Source organism: Marmota marmota, unplaced genomic scaffold (assembly GCF_001458135.2).
Source record: "Marmota marmota marmota unplaced genomic scaffold, marMar, whole genome shotgun sequence".
In the NCBI taxonomy this organism is placed as follows: domain Eukaryota; kingdom Metazoa; phylum Chordata; class Mammalia; order Rodentia; family Sciuridae; genus Marmota; species Marmota marmota.
The window spans coordinates 12,813,151-12,836,776 of record NW_026000205.1 but is presented as its reverse complement, the minus strand read 5'-3'; the positions used below and the strand labels follow the sequence as shown (position 1 = coordinate 12,836,776).

General features: G+C 42.2%; 1 protein-coding gene across 2 annotated transcripts in view; it reads left to right on the top strand.

Moving 5' to 3' along the window:
• Positions 1–23,626, top strand: part of Chst8 (carbohydrate sulfotransferase 8) — a 116,904-nt gene that overhangs the window by 14,019 nt on the left and 79,259 nt on the right. The window contains exons 1-2 of one of the 2 annotated variants that reach the window (XM_048790967.1): positions 22,815–22,975; positions 23,361–23,584. The exons of the other annotated variant lie outside the window; for it this stretch is intronic. The gene's annotated coding sequence lies outside the window, so the exon portion shown is untranslated. Of the gene's footprint in view, positions 1–22,814; positions 22,976–23,360; positions 23,585–23,626 lie in introns of those variants that run through there. 2 annotated transcript variants of the gene reach the window in all.

Genomic DNA, 23,626 nt, shown 5'->3' with positions numbered 1-23,626 from the left:
CAAAGTATAATCACACCAGTTCATGTCTTCATACATGTACTTTGGATAATGATGTCCATCTCATTCCACTATCATTTCTAACTTTCTGCCCCTCCTTTTCCCTCCCACCCCTCTGCCCTACCTAGAGTTCGTCTATTCCTCCCATGCTCCCCCCTCCCTACCCCACTATGAATCAGCCTCCTTATATCAGAGAAAACATTCGGCATTTGGTTTTTTTTTGTGATTGGCTAACTTCATTTAGCATTATCTTCTCTAACTCCGTCCATTTACCTGCAAATGCCATGATTTTATTCTCTTTTGTTGCTGAATAATATTCCATTGTGTATATATGTCACATTTTTTAATCCATTCATCTATTGAAGGGCATCTAAGTTGGCTCCACAGTTTAGCTATTATGAATTGTGTTGCTATAAACATTGATGTGGCTGTGTCCCTGTAGTGTGCTGTTTTTAGGTTTTTTGGGTATAGATTGATGAGAGGGATAGCTGGGCCAAACAGTGGTTCCATTCCCAATTTTCCAAGAAATCTCCATATTGCTTTCCAGTGTGGCTGCACCAATTTGCAGTCCCACCAGCAGTATATCAGTGTACCTTTTCCCCCCACATGCTCGCCAACACTTATGGTTGTATTCTTGATAGCTACCATTCTGACTGGAGTGAGATGAACAGACAGGTTTTTATGTGTATCTCTTCCCCTCTAAAATCTGGACAGTTTAAAACCACAGTCCTACTTTGACCAAATAATGGCTGTGAATTGTATTTGGCTTCTGGAAATGACCCACTGGGATCCCAGAGCTTCTTTGTCAAGGTAGGTGATTCCCCACCTGGAGGTGAGGGCCTCGTGCACAGTGCCTGGCCAGAGCTATGGAAAGGGACCTTAACCACCAAGACCACAGGCCAAGGCTTCAGAGCTGCTTGGCTCGGCACTGGTCAGTAGGGCCTCTGCCTTGGGATGTCTCCACCTGCCAGGAAGAGGGTCGAAGTCCTGGCCTCTGGGCCTTAGGGCATGTGAGATGCTGGCTGGGCCCTGAGTGTCCTTGGATCCTGGCAAGCCCAGCCCTCCAGTGGACAACTCTTCCCGGGGCTCTGAGGATGAGTGGGCAACAGAGGAGCCTATCAGAGACCCCTACTCTACTTCTGAAGGGTTTTACCTGCCTCCACTTTCACCCTGCAGAAATGCTTTCACAAGAGCAAAAAAGAAGAAAATAAAAGTCTCACCATCCAGAACATCCTCCTGGATGCTGTGCTCTCAATCTATCATTACAGAGAGAGGGTCTCTTATATCACTCTGTATTTATAAACTCATAAGTCACATTCATTTTATAAAAATGCAATAATCTTTATGCCTACTGCACATAACCTGTTTAATCACTTTATATATCATGAACACCTTTCTCCGGTAATGGATCTATTTCTATTCTGCTTTTGACACCTGCGCTGTATTCCTTTGCATGAATTTATCATAATTTATATAACCAGTTCCCTGTTGGACATTTTGGTGGTTTTCATTTTTGTTTTTCAATTTTAAAGAATGTTGAAGTGAACGTTCTTGCTGTATACCTTTGTGTCACTTCAGGATAAATTCCTGGAAGTGGAAAAACGTTGCCTCAAAGGGGAGGCACGATTTTAAGACTTTTAATACTTCCCAACAAATCACCTTCTAGAAAGACCCACTGGTGCATTGAGCATGCCTATTTTTTCTCATAATCACAACCAGCACTGGGAATCTTCATTTTTTAAAAATCTGTGTCAATTTGACAGGGCGAAGAGGAGCACGATTATTGCTTTTTAAACATGACTTTTATTTTTACCAAAGTAATATATGTGTGTAGTTGAAAAGGCATAAATAATAAAATGCTTATAATGGACTCAGCAGCCCTCCCCCGCCCCCACCGTGCTCCAGAGGCAGCCACCTATGACTCCTGCAGCCACGTCCTACCATGCATTACCAACTCTATATTTCTGGAATAACATGCGTATACTGCAGGTATAAAATGGCCAGCCACTTTGTCCCCACGCCATTTATTGAACATTCGCTTTTTGCTTCCTGATTTATAAATGGCAGCTCTGTCATTTGCTTCATGCTTGTGTTTAACTCCGGTTGCTTCTGGACTCTTCTGTTCTAGTCCATCTAGTCTCATGCCGGAATCCACCATTTTAATTATTGTCGCTTATGAACACGTTTTTAATATCTTAGAGAGCGAGTCTCCTCTCATTATGATTCTTGAGTCGCATCACGTTTTTCTTCTTTCAGGGGCCCTTTGGAAGTATGGAGTCAAGTTTCCAACAATATCCAGTGAAGATTTGTGTTGGGATTGTTTCAATGTGGAGAGAAATATAGGATAAATTTATAGATAAATGGAACTCTGCTACATTTATTATGTGTGTTCCCCCACCCCCCACCCCGGTACTGGCACTTGAACTCAGGGGCACTCTACCACTAAGCCACATCCCTGGCCCTTTTTACATTTTATTTTTGAGACAGGGTCTCCCTGATTCATGGAGGCTGGCCTCAAACTTGGTGATCCTTCTGCCTCGGCCTCCTGAGTTGCTGGGATGATAGGCGTGCACCACCACGCCTGGTGGCTGTATTTATTACGTATTGAGTCTTCTGATCTGATCCAATGAGTCAACAGATATTTATTGAGAAACAGCTGTGATCCAGGTACTGTTTTAGGCATTGAAAAATACATTAGGAACCCAAGCCACGGGGGAATCCCCGCCTCTGTGGCACTGGCCTTTTAGCACAGGAACAGACAATGGATTCTAAGTGGTCTTAAGAAGCTATGGAGTCTCAGAGCATGGGAGTTGCTTGGAAAAGCCAAAGAGGGTAGAGATGAGAAGTATGGGGGAGGGGAGGGGAGGGGAGGGGAGGACGGGCCAAAGAACTCTGAGGGGTGGTGTTACGTTTTGGTGTGGTTTGAGTGTGTCCCCCCAAGGTTCATGTTCTGGACCCTTGGTCCCCAAGATGATGTGAGAGCTGATGGAACGTTCCAGGGGCGGGCCAGCAGGAAGGTAGTCAGAGCATCAGGGGCTCTGTCCTTGGATGAAAGTATTTCTCCATGGGCCTGGTTAAGTGCCTGAGAGAGTGAGTTGTAAATAGAGCAAGCATGGACCCCGGTCTCTCTGGCTTCTCTTCTGACCATTAGAGTCCACCTCCCTTCTCATACTTACTTCCACCGCGATGCCATCCACCGTGTTGTGATACAGACTGAACGTTCTTGCCTTCAGCAGAGGCCAAACAGATGAGGTGGCTCAATCTTGGACTTTTAGCTTCCCGAACCGAGCTAAATAAACCTTTTTTTCTTTATAAAATACCCAGTCTCAGGTATTTTGGTACAGCCACCAAAAAATAGATTAATACTGGGGCCGGGTTGTGTGGCTCAGCAGTAGAGCGCTCGCCTAACATGTGCAAGACCCTGGGTTCAATCCTCAGCACCACGTAAAAATACAACAAAGATATGTGTCCAACTCCAACTGAAAAATATTTAAAAAATAGAATTAATACAGGTGGTCAGGGTGGGTCTCACTGAGAAAGTGACACTCAAATAAAAGTGAAATGTGAAGGATGTGAGAGCATACAGATGATCTCACCAGTGGTTCCCACCCTGGGGTGATTGTGCCCTTCAAGGAGGAATCTGGTAGTCTCTGGAGAAATTTTTGGTTGTCCTGACTTGAGGTGGAGAGAAGGGGTGGGGTTGAGAGGTTTCCTTTGTTTGTTTTAGGATGGGAGAAATCCCAGCACATCGTATGTTAATGACACTGATCAAATTGAAGGTGGAAAACAAGAAGGAGGGGGAGCATTGCCCAAGCCAAGTCTTTGGGAGGGTTGGAGAGCACTGGAGCTGGTGGAGGTAGAGGGATTGGCTCCAGGCAGGAGCATAGACAGTTAATCTATGGTAAAAGTAGAAATGCAGAATCGTAGGTGCCAAAGTGGTGCTTGGGATCTGGAGCTCTCTGGGTCAACAGCTCTATTGAGATAGAACCACTGTCATACCATTTACCCACTGGTTTTCAGTACATTCACAGAGTTGCACAACCCTCCCCCCAGTCCACGCCAGAACATCTTCATCACCCCCAAAAGAAAGCCCACTATCCACAGTCTCTCCCTGCTCCTACCTGTCCAGTCCTCGGCAACCACTAGCCTACCACCTGCCTCTACAAACTTGCCTGTTCTGTACAGTTCCTATTAACTGAATCCTACGATATGTGGGGGGTTTTCCTGCCCCCCACCCACCATTCAGCATAATGGTTTCAAGGTTCGTCCTTGTTGTAATGTTATGCTCGAATTCGGGACCCCCAAAAGACCACCAGAGACCAAGATCGATGTAAACAGCAAAGAGGTATTTATTGCGAGCTAGCTCGGTCCTCCACGCGCACACAGCAACTGGTGACGCTGAGAGGCCCCGAGCCCAGGGTTTGCAGCAGTTTTATACATTTTTTTGGAGAGGGCAGGGACTTCACATACATCATAGCATCTCTTAGCAAATCATCACACATCACGGGAAAATCAAATAACAACTCTAAAATATGATTAGCACATTCACTGGCGGGAACAAGTTGGGTAGGGGTGATTGGTCAGTACAAAAGGGGTATTCATTTGAACTGATTGGTTTAAGCCAAGAGGGGTGTACGTGCTGAACTACATGGTTTCCCAACATGTTATCAACCACCATAAACTACTGGGAGGGTCATCTGGCATCCCAGGTATTTCCCTGTCTCATGCTGATTGGTGGCTGCTAGGGGGTTGCTGTGGATCCCCACCTAGCCTGACTGAGTCAGGGACACCTGGCGCAGCAGATGTCTCCTGTTATTTGTAGATAAACAACTTAGCAGGGTGGGAATGTACCTAGGAGTGCTCTGTGGGTTTTTCCAAGGACAAAGATGATGTCCCTTCCTTGGACAGGCTTTGCTCTGAGGTAGAAGCATATTTTCTTATAGTTGTCCTGGTGGATGTGAAGTAGTATCTCATTATAATTTTGATTTGCACTTCTCTAATGCCTAATGATGTCAGGCATATCTTCATATGCTTATTGGCTACTTGTATATCTTTGGTGAATCCTGGTTAGATTCTTTGCCTATAATTAATTGAGTGGTTGAATTTTTAATTAAATAGTTGTAAGAATTCTTTATGTGTTCTAGATGCAAATTCCTTATTAGATATATGATTTTCAAATATTTTACACAATTCTGTGAGTTGTTGTTGTTGTTGTTATTATTATTATTCTGGTATTAGGGATTGAACCGAGGGTCACTTAACCACTGAGCCACATCCCCAGACCTTTTTTGTAATTTATTTAGAGACAGGGTCTCACTGAGTTGCTTAGGGCTTCACTAAGTTGCTGAGGCTGGCTTTGAACTTGTGATCCTCCTGTCTCAGCCTCTGGAGTCGCTGGGATTCTAGGTGTGCACCACTACTCCCAGTTTAATTATTTTCTTGACAATATCTTTTTTTTTTTTTTTTTTTTTTTTTTTTTTGTGGTGCTGGGGATTGAACCCAGGGCCTTGTGCATGCGAGGCAAGCTCTCTATCAACTGAGCTATATCCCCAGCCCCTCTTGGTGGTATCTTTTATAGCCCAAAAGTTTTAAATTTTGTTATAGTCCAATTTATCTATCATTTTCTTTTGTTGCTTCTGACACAATATGGTCGTGATTTGCTTTATTCTGCTTTTTTATATAGTTATACTTTTTATTTAATTTTTATTTCTAGTATTGGCAAGTATTCTCAGGACAATTTTGAGTAGTAGTGGGCCTCTCTTTTTCTATATTTTGCCATTAATCATGATGTTGTTTACCGAATAAGATTTTTTAAATTTTAAAAATGTATTTTATATTAATAATGTTTATAAATTATCAAGGACCCCCCCATGTATTTTAATCTGTGGAGATAAACATAGTTTTTCTATTTAGATCTATTGATGCAATTAATTGTATTAGTAGATATTTTAATATTGGGCCATTTTTAATGCGTTTCTAAATTAATTCTTAATTTGTTGGTGTACATAATTATTTTATTATACTGCTTGTTCAACAGCCACAAGTTTCATAATTTCCTTGTGATTCTTTGACTCATGAATTATTTAGACTCATCCATTTCAAGGGCATTTTTTTTCTTTTCTGCTTTTGTAAAAATCAATTTCCAATTTCATTGTGTTGAAATCAGACTGTGGTTTGCGTGATATTGATTGTTTAACTTTAGTTGAGAGTTGCTTTGGGTCCTGGTTAGGCTATGGTCATTTTTGTTCCATTATGTTTGAAATAATGCATTACTTGTGAGATGATATCTGTGTCTGTATACATTCTTTAACTTAGTCTTGTTAATTATATTGTTTGCATCTTCTGTACTTTTGTTTATTTACTTACTTGCAATACTAGGGATTGAACCCAAGGCCTCACACATGCTAGGTAAGCATGCTATCACTGAGCCATATCCCCTACCTTTAAAAATTTTTTTTTTTTTTTTGAGATATGGACTCACCAAATTGCCCAGTCTGACCTTGAACTTGGGAGCCTCTTGCTTCAGCGTCTCAATTAGCTGGGATTACAAGTATGTGTCACCACAACAGGCTCTTTAATTTTTTTGGCTGTTTTTTTTTTTTTTTTTAATCAGCATTAGAGTGAGATGTGTTAAAAAAAAATCTCCCAATGTGGTTTTGAATTTGTCTTTGTAATTTTTCAACTTTGACTCTGTATTTTTGTAAAGCGATGTTATTAGGCACACAATATTTCAAGATTATTGTATCTTCCTGAGGAGTTATTCCCTTTTTCTTTGGGTATTAACCCTTTTACTCCACCATTTTTTTTTGCATTAAATTTTTTTTTTTTTTTTACTTTATGTTAGTATTGTAAAAACAACTTTGCCTTCGAGTCTCTTCACTTTCAACATTTCTGCATCCTCATGTTTGGGAAGTGACTTTCATGGCAACTTTAATCTGTCTCCAATTCTCATGTTGACTGATGTAATCTGCTTTGTGTCTTTACATTTTTAGGAGCACTTTAATTCTGATCATATTCCCATCACGTATTCTTTGTTGTCTAGTGTTAGCACCCTATTGTTTTAAAAAGCCATGATTTAAACAATTAATATCACCATTGATTGTTTTGATTTACAACTGTTTACAGATTTCTTTTACTTACCCTTTCTTTCTGCATTCTATTTACAACTACCTCATATAATCTTTGGTAGTTCTTTCAGGAAGGGCCTCTAAATACTCTTTTTAAAAAATATTTATTTTTTAGTTGTATTTGGACACAATACCTTTATTTTATTTATTTATTTTTATGTGGTGCTGAGGATCGAACCCAGGGCCTTGCTCGTGCTAGGCGAGCACCCTACGGCTGAGCCACAACCCCAGCCCTCTAAATGCTCTTAACCCTCAATAGTTGAGCTGGGTATAGAATTCTTGGATGGTAGTCATTATTTTTTTAGCCCTTTGAAGACCTTTTGCATATTTTCTGGTATTTAGTCCTTTGTAAATAATGTCTTTCTCTAAGGGTGTTTTTGTGATTTTTTCTTGTTTTGATATTCCTCACCTTTACTGAGCTAGATCTAGGTATATAATTCCTTCTTGTAAGTTGAAGCACTTATTTAGCCTTAGAGTTAGTGGCTTTCTTAGGTCTGGCAATTTTTTTTTTCAGTCTTCATCTCTTCAAGTTACTTTCACCTGTTCTTTGAAAATCCCAGTCCCTTGTTTAAAGGACAGTATAGCATGGTGGTTAAGAACATGGGCTCCAGAGATATCCACTTGGCTTTGACTTCTCCAATGCTTAAAAGCTAAGGGAAATTACTTCAACTTTCTGTTCCTCTATTTGCTTGCCTATATATTGGGGCTATTACCAAAGTCTTAATTGATTGTGAGAAATAAATGAGTTAATATATGTGAAGTACTTAAAATAACTCCTGGCACATGGTCAGCTTTATGTAAGCCTTAGTTTTTATTGTATCATGGAATGTACCAGAGTCCTTGTGCAGACATTAACACATTTGCCTAAAGGTGGTTATTGTAAAGTATTCGAAATGCACCCTGATTTCACTTTAGTTTCTGAGGATGCATTTCTGTCAGAGTTGCCATGATTAATAGCATTAATTTGGACCTTCTGGGTGATTATGTCAGATTCATCTCCCGAATCCCTACATCTCCTAGTTTACTAATTAATCTCTTCCTACACTCTAGAGATGTGTTTTTCGTTTCAGTCACTATAGTTTTCATTTCTAGAAATTCCATGGAGATCTCCAAAATCTTTCATGCTTTTTTTTTTGTAGTTTCCAATTCTTTCCTTATTGCTTTTGTTCTTTCTTTTACTCACTTAAAATTTAAAACATCAATGTTAATATAGACCATAAGTAAATTGACATAAATCAGGTTTTGCCTTTATCTCAGGTTCTAGCCTTCCTGTTAGTGCCTCAGCTGATTTTTCCCTCATGATGAATCATTTCCTTTGGTGGATTATAGATTCTATATAATAGTTTCTATATTATAGTTTCTATATAATATTCTAGGGAAGCAAAAATTATCCAAACTAATTTAAGATCGATGATTTTTTTTATGATAGCCCTGTGCTTCCTGGGCTATCAAAGTGTTGTTTCAGAACATTTGAGAAATTGTGTCTGCTGGGAGCCCCCATGAATACATCAGTTTGGGACCTGTTTTTCCCATTATCTCTTTATTTGGGGATTCTAGCACCACAGAGGTAGTATAAATTTGGATTCCACAGCTATGATGCAGGCTCGGGACTGGTGCAGACTCTTTTCTTGGAGAATCCCCTCTCCCCCAGGATATTTTTGTATTTTCCCTCAGTAGAAGTTGAGCTTTGTATAAGAGCTCAGTTCCGGTTCCTCCTCTTACAAGGAACCAGGCTGCATCTCTTCTCCCTTTGTGGGCACTAAGGGCCCGAGATATCTGACCTCTGAGGTTTTACCATCTGTCACTCAGGACTCCTGAGACACCCAGCTAACAGTTTATTGCTCTAATTCTTGCATCTAATTCTTCTTCTCCTTCTCCTCCTCCTCTTCATCCTCCTTCTTCTATGAAGAAATCTTGAGTATTTCCTTTGCTTTCTTTCAAGCTCAACTACATATGTTTAATTAGTTTATATTCTATTGTACCAGCATAGAAATGCATCATTTTGGGACCTGGGGGTGGTGGTGACAATGAGAGCTGTGTGCCATGATTTTTTATTGAGGATTTTCGCATCTATAGTGACAAGCAAGATTAGCCAGTGATTTTATTTTTCTTTCATTTTTGACAGGTTTTAGTACCAGGGTTATGAGTTATTCATAAAAATTAAGTAGTTTTTTCCCCTCCTTTCTTATCCTCTAGAATATTTTAAATAGAATAGAATATTTTGTGTTACTTAAAGGCTTGAAATTGTCTGAGGACAGTGCTTTTTTTGCCGGGGAGGGGGGCATAATTATTTTCTAGCCTTATTTTCTATTCAACTTTTCTACTTCTTAAATCAGTTTGTATCATTTTTGCTTCCCTGGACTCTCATATATTTAATCAAGATTTTAAAATTTATTAGCCTAGAGTCCTAAGTGGGATTCCTCCATTTTAATGACTTTTTTGGCATCTGTTTCTCATTAATATTTTTCTCTTTCTTTTCCGATTAGACTTTACCAGAGATGGGTCTATTTTACTGGCCTGTTCTTAAAAACAGCTGTTGAATTTATTTGAGTTACTATTGAGCTATTTTAAAAATTGGCACTTCTGATTATCTTTAATAACCATCAAGACTTATTTTCTTCCTCGTTTTTTGAGTTTATAAAGTTCAATGTTCAGGTTATTTATTGTCTTTTTTTTTTTCTTTAAGAACAAAACACTTAAACTCACAGTTTCCTCTGAGCCTAGTTCTGGCCGTATTCCATAAATTTTGATATGCATAAATTGTCATTATCATAATTTTTCATAGTTTAAAATTGACATTTTTATTTTCTTCTTTGATACAAGAGAGATATTCAGGAGTGTACTTTAGAGCATTTTCCTTTTATTATTAATTTCTAGCTAGATAGCAACATATCCTGTACATTAAAAAAAAAAAAAACACTGCCTTACTTTCATGAAATCTAAAATGCTGCTGATTGTAATGCATTCCATTATTTTATGTGTCACTAAAAAGGAAAAAAAAAAACATTGCTACTTAAACTCTAACATCTCATCAATTGTTCGAAGCATCCTGGTTTCCAGATGATGTTAAAAAATAAAGTACATCTTAGAATGTATAAAATATGGAGTTTATTTGTCCATAAATTTAAGTGTATTGTAGCCAGAGAATGTGATATATAGTGTATTAGTTCTTTGCAATATATTATAACCTGTCATGTGGTGTGTGGTCATTTTTTATAAATGTTCTACATATACTAGAAAATATGTATTTTTTTCTATTTGCTGGTTATAGGAATATATATATATATATATATATATATATATATATATATATANATTCCTGGCTCATAGCTTGGGCAGGCCATGGAAACAATCTCTCTTTCCCAGGGCAGGTCAAAGACTCTATTATCTCCTCTGATTTTTTTTTTTTTTGCTGGTCATAAAGACATTCTCTGACCTCCCCTTGTCATCAGACCTCCATTTCAGAAGAGGTCCTGCCTCATATCTGAGAGGAAGGAAGGCTGCCCAGAGAAGCCAAAAAGAATCTGAACAGAGAGGCGTGGCTGGGTCTCCCCACCCAGTCTGTTAGCATTAGGTCACATTCCTTCTGTCCGGTCTCATATCTACACTGTTATTCATGCTTCCTTAAATCATGCTAGTGTAGTGTGTAGCTCTAAAAAATGCAAAATAACAGAGTTTCAGAGAGCATCCAGAGAGCCGAGCAGGTTCCTGAGGGGTAGCATGCCCAGGGAGAGTTGGACTCTCTCTACCTCTTTCCTATTCCTTGCCCTAGGCGTCTCTTCATTGGTAACATTCGTAACATCCTTCACCAGGACTAAACCCATCCATGTAAGTAAGGGTTTCCCCCAAGTCCTGTGAGCTGCTTCAGCAACTTAATTGAAACAAAGAAAGGGGTTGTGGGCACCTTGATTTGTAGCTGATGGGTCCAAAGCACAGGGAAACCAACCTGGGGGGCTTATTGACTGTCATCTAATGTGGAGGTGGGAGGTTCTGGGGACTGAGCCCTCAAGCTGTGAGATCTGATGCTATCTCCAGGTAGATAGCGTAAGAATGGAATCAAATTAGAGGACACCCGGTTGGTGTCTGCTGCAGAAGTAATTGCTTCCTGTTGGGGAGAAATACTCACACTTTTCTGGGTCACAGAAATAACAACCTGTGTCATGAGCACAGAGTAGGAGAAATTGAGCCTGAGTTTGGGCTTTTTCCTCTCCATCTTCAGATTGCCTCTTTTTGCTTTGTATCTTTTGAGGCTCTGTTGCTAGAGGCCTGAAGTTCCTAATGGTTACACTTTCTTTTTAGATTGTTGTTTGCATTTCCTATCTAGCCTCTTCTTTAACCCTGTTAATGATGTTTTCCTTGAGTTCAATTTTATGCAACATTGGGGTCAGCTTTTCTTTGGTTACTACTTCCTGATATCTCACTTCCTGTTCATTTTCCGGCTGTGTTGCTTTTTTAAAGTTTTCCACCCAGAATGATGATCTTCGTCTCTTGGTGCATGACCAACAGCGGACACTGTGCGTGTGTAAACCTGTTTCTTAGTTTATTTATTATTTTTAGATATACATGACGGTAGAGTGTATTTTGACCTATCATACATACATCGAGTATAACTACCCATTCTTGTGGTTGTACATGATGTGGAGTTCCACTGGTTGTGTATTCATATATGAACATAGGAAAGTTGTGTCCGATTCATTCTACTGTCTTTCCTGTTCCTATCCCCCTTCCTTCCCTTCATTCCCCTTTGTCTAATCCAAAGAATTCTATCCTCCCACACACACCACTTATTGTATCTTAGCATCCACATATCAGAGAAAACATTCAGCCTTTGGTTTTTGGGGATTGGCTTATTTCACTTAGCGCGATTGTCTCCGGTTCCATCCATTTACTGACAAATGCCATAATTTCATTCTTCATTATGGCTGAGTAATATTCCATTATATGTGTGTGTGTGTGTGTATGTGTGTGATTTTCTTTATCTATTCATCTGTCAAAGGGCAGGTTCCATACCTTGGCTATTGTGAATTGAGCTGCTGTAATCACTGATGTGGCTGCATCACTGTGGTATGCTGATTTTAAGTCCTTTTAAGTCCTTTGGGTATATATTGAGGAGTGGGTTATGGGGCAAATGGTAGGTCCATTCCAAGTTTTCTGAGGAATCTCCACACTGCTTTCCAGAATGGTTGAACCAATTTGCAGACCCACCAGCAATGTATGAGTGTACCTTTTCCCCACATCCTTGCCAACATTTATTGTTACTTATATTCTTGATAACTGCCATTCTGCATTTCTCTAATTGCGAGGGATGATGAACATTTTTTCATATATTTGTTGACCATTTGTATTTCTATCTCCTTATTTGTTGTTTCTGTTTATCACACTTCTTTCTTGTTCAATTAATACAATATTCTTCTTTTTTCCCCCCTCTTTTGGTTTGAAAGCTATAGATTGTTTCTATCATTTGATTTAGTACCCTTAAAATGTTAACCTGTGATTTAACTATAAATTTTTTAGCAAGTATAAAGTTATCTGTTCCCCACCCAAACAGGCAAGGACCTTCACACAGCACAATATGCACTGAGTGAGCATTCTTCCCTGTGCCTTATTGTGATAGTTGAGAATTTTTTCCACTAGGATACAAAATAGTATTAATATTTACAGTTGTAGTGAATTAAATTTACTAATGAATTATATTAATGTTCTGTTTTGCAAATCTTCCTCCTTCTCTCTGGGTTCATTTTTCCTTTGTGCTGAAACATATCTGTTAGTCATTCTTTCAATTTAGGTGACAAACTAAGTTTTGGATGTTTAAGAATGTCTTTATTTTGCTCTTATTCAATAATTAAATAGGATTCAATACTGCACTTTAAAAATATATTTTTACTGATGGTCACTGTGATGCCTGCCTATAACCCCAGCTACTTGAAAGGCTGAGGCAGGAGGATCACAAGTTCAAGGACAACCTGGGAAATTTAGTGAGACCCTGTCTCAAATAAAAAATACAAAGGGCTGGGGGTGTAGCCCAGTGGTAGAGTGCTCCTGGGTTCAATTCCAGTACCAGGAAAAAAATATTGCCTTACTGCATTGTCTTCTTGGCATCTCTTGATACCTAAGATATCTGCTGTCAGTCTAACTATTGGTAGGTATAGTAGTCTCCCCTAACCTTGTTACCTTTTCCTTTGTTGCATTACCTATGGTAAAGTACAATTTGAAAATATTAAATATTAAATGGAAAATTCTAGAAGTAAACAATTCCTAAGTTTTAAGTTACACACTGTTGAGTAGCATGATAAAAATCTCGTACAGTTCTGCTTGCCCCACCTGAAATGTGACTCTTCCTTTTGTGCAGTGTATCCAAGCTGTATATGCTACTTGCCTGTTAGTCACATAGTAGCCATCAGATTGACTATTTTGTGGTATCACAGTGCTTGTGTTCAAAGTAATCCTTATTTTATTTAATGATGGCCCTAAAGCACAACTGTAGTGATGATTACAATTCTATTACAGGATGTTATTATAATTGTTAATTATTTTATTGTTAATTATTATTTTCAATCTCTTGTTGTGCCTAATTTATATATTAAATTTTGTGGTAGGTATGTATGTGTAGGAAAAAAATGTAGTATATGTAGGGTGCAGTATTATCAGTTTCAGGCATGCACTGAAATTTGGGGCCCTGGAACACACATCCTCTGCTAATAAGGGGGGGGGACTACAGTATCTTTTATTCCTGATAAAATTTTAAAGATATTTTTCTTTGTTTTTAGTATTCTGGAGTTTTACCAAGATAAGTGTCTTTATTGATTTCTACCATGTACTTTGTATATATTTTCAGTAAAATAAATTATATTTGTTTAACTCTGGAACATAATCAGCCATTATCCCCTCAATTTATCCCCCTCCCCCCCCTTTTTAAGCCAGTACCCTGTTCTTTTTCTAGAGCCTCCCTATCAGGTGAACAAGATGATTCTTTTCAACAATTATATAGGATTCTGGAGTTCAGATTTATTCACTTAAGCATTTACTTAATATTTTATTTAAACATTCTACTAAGGGAAATGTATACTTTTCTAGTGTTTTTCAATAAAAACAATGCTGTAGGACTGGGGTTGTGGCTCAGTGGTAGAGCGCTTGCCTGGCATGTGTGAGGCCCTGGGTTCGATTCTCAGCGCTGCATATAAATAAATGAATAAAATAAAGATTCCTCCACATTTAAAAAAATATTTTAAAAAACAAAACAAAACAATGCTGAAACCAACATTTTTTTCTCTAATTTTCGTTAGAGTCTATTTTTTAGTTAGGTAATGATTTCCATTGAGATTTCTTTTCACTAGCTTAATATACGCCCATTTTTCTATGTAATCTGTGAGTGATTGAGAAAACCATATTCTGGTTGCTGAACACAAAGGTGTGAGAAGGAACACCAGATTTTATTAGTCAGATCCTTAATATTCTTCATTTAATTTTGATCGCGTAAATTGTTCATTTCAAATGTGTTAAAGCCTTGAGATGACTGGGGATTTGTCAAGTCTCCTTCTTTGGCCCCAATCCTTGGCTTTATCGACTTGGGAGCTGTGTTGGGAGATGTATCCATGCCTGTCCATGGCAGATCCCTCAGAGGGATAATTCCAGGCATCCCTCAAAGTCTTCGTGGATCTGCGTTGGTTCCTTGGGCTCTGCCTGGCTCCTTGACCTCTGAGAGACTGCCCAGCCTTTCCCGTGTGCCATCTGCACTGTGGCTTGCAGGGCTTCCTCACTGTGACTGACTTGCTGCCACACCGTAACCAACTGCTAGGGTTTGGATATGGAATGTTCCCCAAAGGCCCATGAGTTCATGGATAGGCCCCTTGTTTGGAATGCAATTGGGAGGTGGTGGAGCCTTTAAGAGGTGTGGCCTAGTGGAAGGAAGTGAGGTCATTGTGGGTGTGGCCTTGAAGGAGATATTGAGCCCTGGCCCTTTCTGATTACTCTCTTTGCTTCCTGGCTGCCCTGATGTGTACAGGCTTCCTCCTCCACCTGCTTCTGCCATGATGTACTGCCCCACCACAGGCCTAAAAGCAACGGGGCCAAGTGATGGTGGACAGAAACCTCTGCAACTGGAGTCACACTAAATCTTTCCTCTTTTTGAGTTGATTATCTCAGTTATTTTGTCACAGTGACAGAAAGCTGGCTGACACACTGGTTTTCCTCTGTGGATGCAGGCCCCACCCCCTCACTCCCATTTTTATACTTCTTTGATCCTTCCAGTGGGAATTTGGAAGGAAAGGAACTAAACAAGTGGTGCTTGTTGCCATCCTTAGCCCAGAGCCCCTTTCCTTCTGCTGCTATTTTGGAAACATGAAAGTTCCTTCCCTCCTGACTCAGCCTCACCGCCTCCCTCAGCCCGGTTCCCCATTCTCTCTAGGTGAATGTGGTCCATTCATACATGAGTTTGGGTCAGGAAGGACCGTACCTAGCACCCCTGACCCTCTACCTGGGGACACAGAGCTACGTGTTGGCCTGGGGACACCTGAAACCATGGATGGGGTAACCCTATATATTATGCTTATTCAGACATGGTTGACCAGGGAAAATGGAAACCATGGGTAAGGGGGACCATTGTACTTTGCTCTTGTCACCAGGCAGTACAGGAACTTGTTCTTCTGCTGACTGAATGTGAGGGTGTGGTCTTCTATAGTGTCTGTGGAGCACCTTCAGACCCCTGAAAACAGCCCACGAGGGGAACTCAAGTTTAAACACCAGGTGTGTCGCCTGCTCAGCAGCCTGGTGGGATTTTCATTCAAGTCCTTTGTTCCTGGCCTCCTCCAAAGCTCAGTAACCCCTGGACCCACTCTGTCTTTGCCCAAGGGACAATCCCACAGCTGGGCTATTCAGAGAAAGGTAGTGCCCACTACCCAGCCATGGTCTGCCCCGCAGCCTGCACAGCCCCTGCCCAGGCTGCATGTGGGGCTCCTGCTTCTTTGTCTGCCCCCCTTATGGGCAGATTGAATGGGGCAGAGGAGCTGCCCCCACCAATCCGTTCTCCACCTGAAGCCACAGTGGTCTTTTTTAAAAAAAGAAAGTGACATGCTTCACTCTCCTGGTCAAATCCGTTCCACCAGACCTTTCTTGGGCATGCTCTTCCCACCCTCCCTGCCCCCACCCCCCCTTCAGGTCTCACCACACATGTCATCCTAGCACTGAGGCCTTCTCTCATGCAGACCAGGGCTGCATGTCGTGGTCCCTTACTCAGGGACTGACTGTATCCCTGGGAACTCTGCAGGGCTCCAGGTGCTGCACAGCACACAGACTGCCACATAGTAGGTGTTCAGAGAGGGTCTGTGGAACAAAGGGATGAGACGAAGGTGCAGGGGTGGAGAGAGGGAGGAGCGGTGGAGGCAGGAGGGGAGGAGGAGGAGATGAACAGGGGCGGGAGGGCTGCTGCTGAGCCAGGCTCCAGGCTCTGCCTGTTCCGATCACCCGCTTTTGCCGCACTGTTCCCAGCGGGTGCCAACTCTGAATGCCTGTTTAAGTCACTCCACGAAGCTCAGCTTCTCAATCTGTTTTTTATTTGCGAGGGCCAGATCCATCTTCCTTTTTTAAAAGTCAAGCTTCTGAGAAAGTCATTTATATTCACAGTGATTCTCTTTTCAAATAGCTTCTTTCAATGGGGTATTTGGAGTCGTGGATCTGAGGGACCATGCTAGGAGAGGCTGAGGGTCATGCAGTGACACCTTGATGGTGCTCATTTTGTAGATAAGGATTTAGGGATTCCCAGAGTGGGCAGGAAGTGGGATAGGGGGTATCCCCAAATGCATGGGACATGGGGCAAGGGACCTGCCAGGCCAATTTCCAAAGGGACCTGTGGACAGTGGATCCCTTTACCTGGTGAAAAGGAGAGCTTAACAAGGTTAGAGGAAAAAGGTTGTGCTAGCCCAGGGTCCAATCCCGATGTCTGTGTGCACTGAGATTCATCTCTGCAACACCCACACCATGGAATATTCTGGACAGTTAGAAAGCATGAGGTAGGTCTGTTTGTACTGCTTGGGAGAGATGTCCAAAAGGCGTTGTTAGGGGTCAAAAAAGCAAACTGTAGAACAATATTGCATCTACATCATTTATGACTAAAACTCAGATACCCAAAAAGTCACAGTATCTTCTATTTACATATTTGTAAATACATATCTAGAAGGACATCTGGAAGGAATTCCACTGATGATCCCAAGTGCAGAGTGGACTGAATTGGGGTGACTTTCTTTTTTTTTTTGGCGGGGGTGGGGGGTAATGGGTATTGAACCCAGGGAACACTTTACCAATGAGCTACATCCCCAGCCCTTTTTAATTTTTGAGACAAGGTCTCACTAAGTTATCCAGGCTGGCCTTGAACTTGGGATCCTCCTGCCTCAAACTCCTGAGTAGCTGGGATTACAGGAGTGTGCTCTATCCACCTGGGGTGACTTTCAAAAGAATCTTCACTTTAATTGTAATGTCTGAAGTGTTTTTTTTTCCCCTCTGTGAGAGTGTATTCCTGTGTGCCTGTATATGGATATAGCATTGGGAATCTATATTGTTCACTCTGAATTTCTGGAATTTTCATTTTTACTTCCTTGTTGAACAGCTAACCCAGAGTTTATTGGACATCCCAAAAGGTTACTTGACAGATAATTTATAAATAAATTGTATGTATAGTTTAGGTCAGAGGTCAGCAAGTTCTTTCTTAAAGGGCTAGGTAGTAAATATTTTAGACTTTGGGCCAAAATGTCTTGGCTGAAACCATTCAGCTCTGCCATTGTAGTGTAGACTCTGTGAGAATGAATGGGCATGGCCGTGTTCCAATAAATCTTTATTTACAGAAATATGTAGTTGGCAGGTTTGGCCTGGAGGGCCCACGGTTTGCTCAACCCTGGTTTAATTGATCTTAAGTCACAGAAGGGCATTTAATCAGAACTGTCGTGTTCAAAGGATTGAGAACCTGTAAAACTGGGGGGTGGGAGGGATTGCTTTTCTTGAGCACTGTCCTGAGCCTCTTCCAGCTGGACCAGGATGAGGATAGGGCTGCCAGAGCCCAGGAGCAAGGCTGTGCCAAAATGGTACCCTCTGGGACTTTAGGGGGGAGCAGGCCCTCTAGGGGCACCAGTGGTTCCCAGATCCTGTGCAAGCTGGAGGGGGCCTGAGCTTGCACATGGTGGGTACTTGGTAAGTGTTTGGGAAAGTGAACAGGCCCTTGAGGGGCCTGCCCAGTCCCAGGAAGGCCCCTGATGTGGGCAGACTGGAGCAGACAAATGGTATCCTCAGGTTTGGTAAGAGACCTGTGGCATCCCCACACTGGATTCTGAAAGGCAGGCCTGCGGCTCCGGGATCTGTGCCTCACCAGCTTTCTGGTGGATCACATCTCAGCAGGTGGCCTGGGGTTGACGTTGAAGCAACTTGGGCTGCAGGACAGGAAGAGCCCATGAGCTCACGTGGCTATTAGTCATATGGCCGGAGATGGATCAGTCATGGCTGAAACTGAGTACCTCATGCCCCATGTGACTGGGGTACCTAGAAGGAGGGTGTTTTTCCTCTACACCCACCAAAGCCCTCCAGGATATGCGTGTGCTCACGTGTGTGTGTGTGTGTGTGTGTGTGTGTGTGTGTGTATGCCTGCAAATGAGTGGTACAGAGAACAGTCCCTAAGAGAAGAGGACTCCAGTGTCTCCTCCCAGTCTCCAGAGGAGAATACTGTCTGCCTGGTATCTCCTGAGTCCACAGGGTGTGAAGGAAGAAGACAGATCCCAGTGGCCCAGGAAGGAAGAGGGAACAGGGTTCCATGGAGAAGAGCAAAGAAAAGAAGGTCCCGGAAAGTGAGAAGGGACAGGGCCTGGACAGGAGGCTGGAGGGGTTGGAGGCTTTGAGGGGAGAGGGCACTGATGGAGTTTGGAGAGGAGGGAGAGGGACAGCAGAGACACCAGGACAGAGTGGAGACAGGGGGGTCTGTAGAGCAGCTGGCCTGACACGAGCAATTCCTTTTGTATCTTTAACTTGAAGACAGACTTTATTAGAGGTTGATTGTTAAGTGGTCTTTTTCTGAAAAGGACCCTGGGGATGCCAAAGCCAGCCTGGTGGGCCAGACTTTACGTGGTCACAGGCATGTGTGCGTGTGCATGGGTGTGCATATATGCACGTGTACCTAGGTTTGGACACACTGACACTAGCCCAGATGGGTGCAGCCAGCATGGTCTCACCTTTAGTAACAGTGGAAGTGCTGGGAGGTTGCATCCCTTTGTGTCCCAGCAGGCAGGGTTACTCAGGGACCCTTTCCCTGGGTCTAGGCCTGACCACGGAAAGGGTAGTGGTTAAAAAAAAAAAAAAAACCGGCATAGGAGAAAGGCTTGGTGCAGCCCCTGAGCGGAATCCTTCGATGCCCAAAGTCAGATCCAATTCACACCCTCTCGCAGCCCAGCGCGCTGCCTGGCGCGGGCTCTGTTTGGTAACATCACAGCAAATGGCCACCTTGTGTCTATTTTGGTTCCTGCCAGTGCCTCTTCCTTCTGCACCTTCTGAGAAACGTTCTTTCCTTCTAGAAAGCCCGGGTGCCAAGCACCCCCAGCTCCTTCCCGTTTTGGTAAATTAGGGAACAAATGGTGCCAAGTTGTTCTCGTCTCTTTCACAAGATGATTCGTAACCAGCTTATTTTCTTTTCCTCCATTGAGTGAACGCATTAAAACTAAAATTAAATCATTACCCGCAGCACAGACGACAATCCCCCTTCATAATTACATCCTCTTAATTGGCATCCGAGGACCCAGCTCGGTTTTAATGCTTGCTGGAAAATGTCTCTGACATGCTTATTTATTTATTTATTTTTAGGCTTAAAGGTCAACAAGAATATCTTACCTTAATTTGACAAGAGTGCAGGAAATAATGCAAGACTCGTTTGTGTTCAGGTAATGCACAAAGAAATCTATAAATCAAGCTGGGGGAATATTAGATGATGCCATATCGGAACCATCTGCCTTCATTCTCGGAAAAAAATCAATACCACAAAGAAAGCACCAAAGATGTAGTGATTTATGCTCTTGTGTCGGGGGAGAAATGTTGGCCATTTTTAAAGTCACTTCATATCATCCTAAAACAACAGCACCTGTGGGGAAGAGTGGGCACGACCCCACACGTGTCAGGGAGCAAATCTGACATTTGCTTTTCGATCTTGTCTCTGCTTGAGAAAGGACAATTCTCAGGTCCCTTCATCCCCATGACTCTGCCCCTTCTGGTATTATATGCAGGAAGGCGGCCATGCATGCTGAGATGGTGTGGAAAGGAATTAAACTAAACTGCATCTGAGTGGCTGTTGCCAAGGGATGGAGGCTTATCGCTCAGGGACCCTGGGTTTTCCATGCTGTATGCATGGTGCTTAAAATCCTGCTTTCTTTTGGGGAGCCTTCACCAGCCTTCCTCATCACTGGGCTGGGAGAACCCACAGTCTCCGCCATATTGGATGTTGGGGCTTGGTCCACAGATGTCTGAAGTGGAAAGAGGTGAGTGCCATGGCTTGTGAGCAGGGAAGGGTAGCCTTCGAGCAATTAGTCTTTGGAAAAACAAGTGGAATTGTCTTAACATTCTCTCCCCAGAGGTGGTTGAGAAGTGCAGTAGCTCTCCCAAGAGATGGAGGAGAGGAGAAACAGATCAGGGGAACTTCTGTGTATCAGAATCTCTGGGGAGGGAAAGGCGGATTTGTAAAGCTTGAAAAAGAATATTTAATAACTGGAGAGGTTTTGTTGGAGGAGTTCAAAATAGAAAATTATGTTTTTATAATCAAACTATAGAAGGTAAAGCTTTTCATCATTTTTCTGGTAAGTAGGGCTCTGCAGAATTTTGAGGAAGAGATTTGGTTCTGTAGCCCTTGTGCTAGGTACATTCTGGACTGTCGTCGTGTGTTTATGTTACCATTTATACTGTAGTTCCCATTATGTGTCATAAATGTAAGTGTTTTTTTGTTTGGCGATGAATACATGCTCTGAGGAAAAGTTTATTTTTTTTACATTCACAACAGTAGAACTCAAAAACGGACTTGGAAAACTTGTTTGTGTTACATTTTTAGTGTTATCCTTTACAAGAGTGGAAGTTGGTCCTGACACTATGACAAGGAGTCCCAAAGGCCTCCAGGATAGGATCATTTCCATCCGCCATGGGTACCTGTATGCTGTGCTGGCACCTGACTCTGTGTGCTAGACAAACCCACAGACACATCAACACTTGCCTGCATCTTAGAGCACCAATATGGGGGATGCCTGGCCTACCACACCCCCTGCTTCTGGCTGCAGGCCACTGAGGTCCCAGTGGGCATCCAAATATAGGTACAAGCATCAGGACTCTTGCTTTTCCTTTCTTTGTCCCTTTTGGGGAAGCTGACGATGGTGCCAGAAGCACCTCTCAAGGATGGATGGATGGATGTCTCTTGCAAAGCTGGAGCTTACTTTCTTTGGAGATGCTGGAAAATTCTGGATACTGCACCACCCTCATGACTTCAATAACCTTGGACTGAGATCATGTGAAATCGATCCCCAAACCTAAGTATTTTGGGTTTCTTTCTGAGAAGTTCTTTCTCTGCTTTACCTGAGAGAAATTAGCAATGGGACACCTCCCAGGGATCCCAAATGCCCAACACCCATCTGTACAAAACCCTCTCAATCCTAAAACACATAAATCCTCACCTTCTTGGGAAACTCCCATGAAACCCTCATTGAGGGCAATTGGACCTTGATTTGGCCAAGAAACTCAGAAGGCAGCCCCAAGGACTTCTTTGAGAAACATCTCACCAAATGTGACGTAGTGAGAACTTCAAGTTTTGCAGACGGGTAAACCTATATTGCCAGTTATCTGTGATGAATGGGTGGGAGGGAAACCACATGCAAGTGCCCAGGTGTACGTGCTATGTGGTTAAAGTCACTGTCATTGCCGGGAGTGGTGGTGCACACCTATAATCCCAGTGACTCAATTGCCAGCCTCAGCAATTTGGCGAGACCCTGGGCAACTTAGCAGAATTCTGTCTCAAAATAAAACATGGGGATGTAGCTTAGTGGTTAAGTGCCTCTGGGTTCAATCCCTGGTACAAAAAAAAAAAAAAGATATCATTAAGAAAATGCTGGGGTATTGGGGTACATCTGGGTAGAAAGAATAACTTCTAATGTTCTGTAGCACAGTAAGTTAATAATGGATGACAACAATTAATTGTCTATTTCAAAATAGCTAATGGAGAGAATTTTTGAGTCCTAACACAAAGAAATGATGAATGTCTGAGTCAATGGATGTGCCAGTTACCCAGGTCTGATCATTACACATTGTATACATGTATTGAAATGTCACGCTGTACCCCATGAACACTCACAATATGTCAATTAAAAAATATCTTTTTAAAAAAGAGAAAAATCTTGTTTTCTTAAGCCTTGGGGACAGCCAATAGAATTGATTATGTCTCTGGACTGGAGTCAGATTTCTTGGAAGTAAATGAGCTGAATTAGAAAATAATATTAGACTTACATGCCTTTTCCAGCAAAGCTGAACTCAAGACAATGATGTTGTATTGTCCCTGTGTGTGAACACAGGAGAAAAAAAAACACTTTACAAGTATTTTCAAAATATACTCTGTCATTCCCTGCCAAGTGTCAGCTTCTAGCATTTTGCCATATTTCTTTTAGGAGACTTCAACCTTGTGAACAAAATAATTAATTATGTAAGAAGAAAAGAAGAAAAAAAATCCAAAACATCAAAAAAAAAACCACCAAACAAAACCCCCCAGGTGCTGTGCTATCTTCCCGATGCTGGGAAGTTGAAGACCAATGAATTCAAATTGCACCACTGGGTTCTTCTGGTCTGAACTTAAATTGCCAAAGGTGAGGGGTGCATGTATGGGCTGAGGGTTACCATGAGTTTAATCATCTGGGGAAAAAGCAGCTGCGTCAGACTTTCCAAATGGATCATTCTGCATGGCGCTTGGCACACTCAGCAGATGTGATTGAAATAGCTTTGTGAACACAGAACTTACAAATAAATACCAACCCCGTGGCTCGTCAGGACACACGCCAGTAGAGGTAGCCCGAGGCCAGCGCTCGCTGCAGAGCATGGTGCCAAGAATGGGCAGCTCCCCCTCCTTTCTTGATGAAGTGCTCCAGGGCCAGTTTCCTGGAAGCCCTTTCCAGGAATGTCACATTTTTCTGGGCTCATGGGACATTTCCTGGAGACCTCCTTGGAAGCATCCACAGCTCCTGTTTCTTGCAGGCATTCAGAACTTGCCAACTCCAGGATGATGGGGTTGCCTGAGAGAGAAGCACTCAGGGGAGCTCCGTTCGTCTTCCCCAGCTTAATCACCCACATGGTCAAGCACTCCCTAGGAGCCACACAGTGCTCCAGGGACAGCACCCTTCCTGTCCCCGAAGTCCTTATGACAGTCTTGCAAGGCAGCCGGAAGCCACTGTTGTGCTCATTTTGCAGAAACAGGCAAGGTAACTTGTCCTGGGTGAGTAACATAGCTGCTAAGTGGTGGG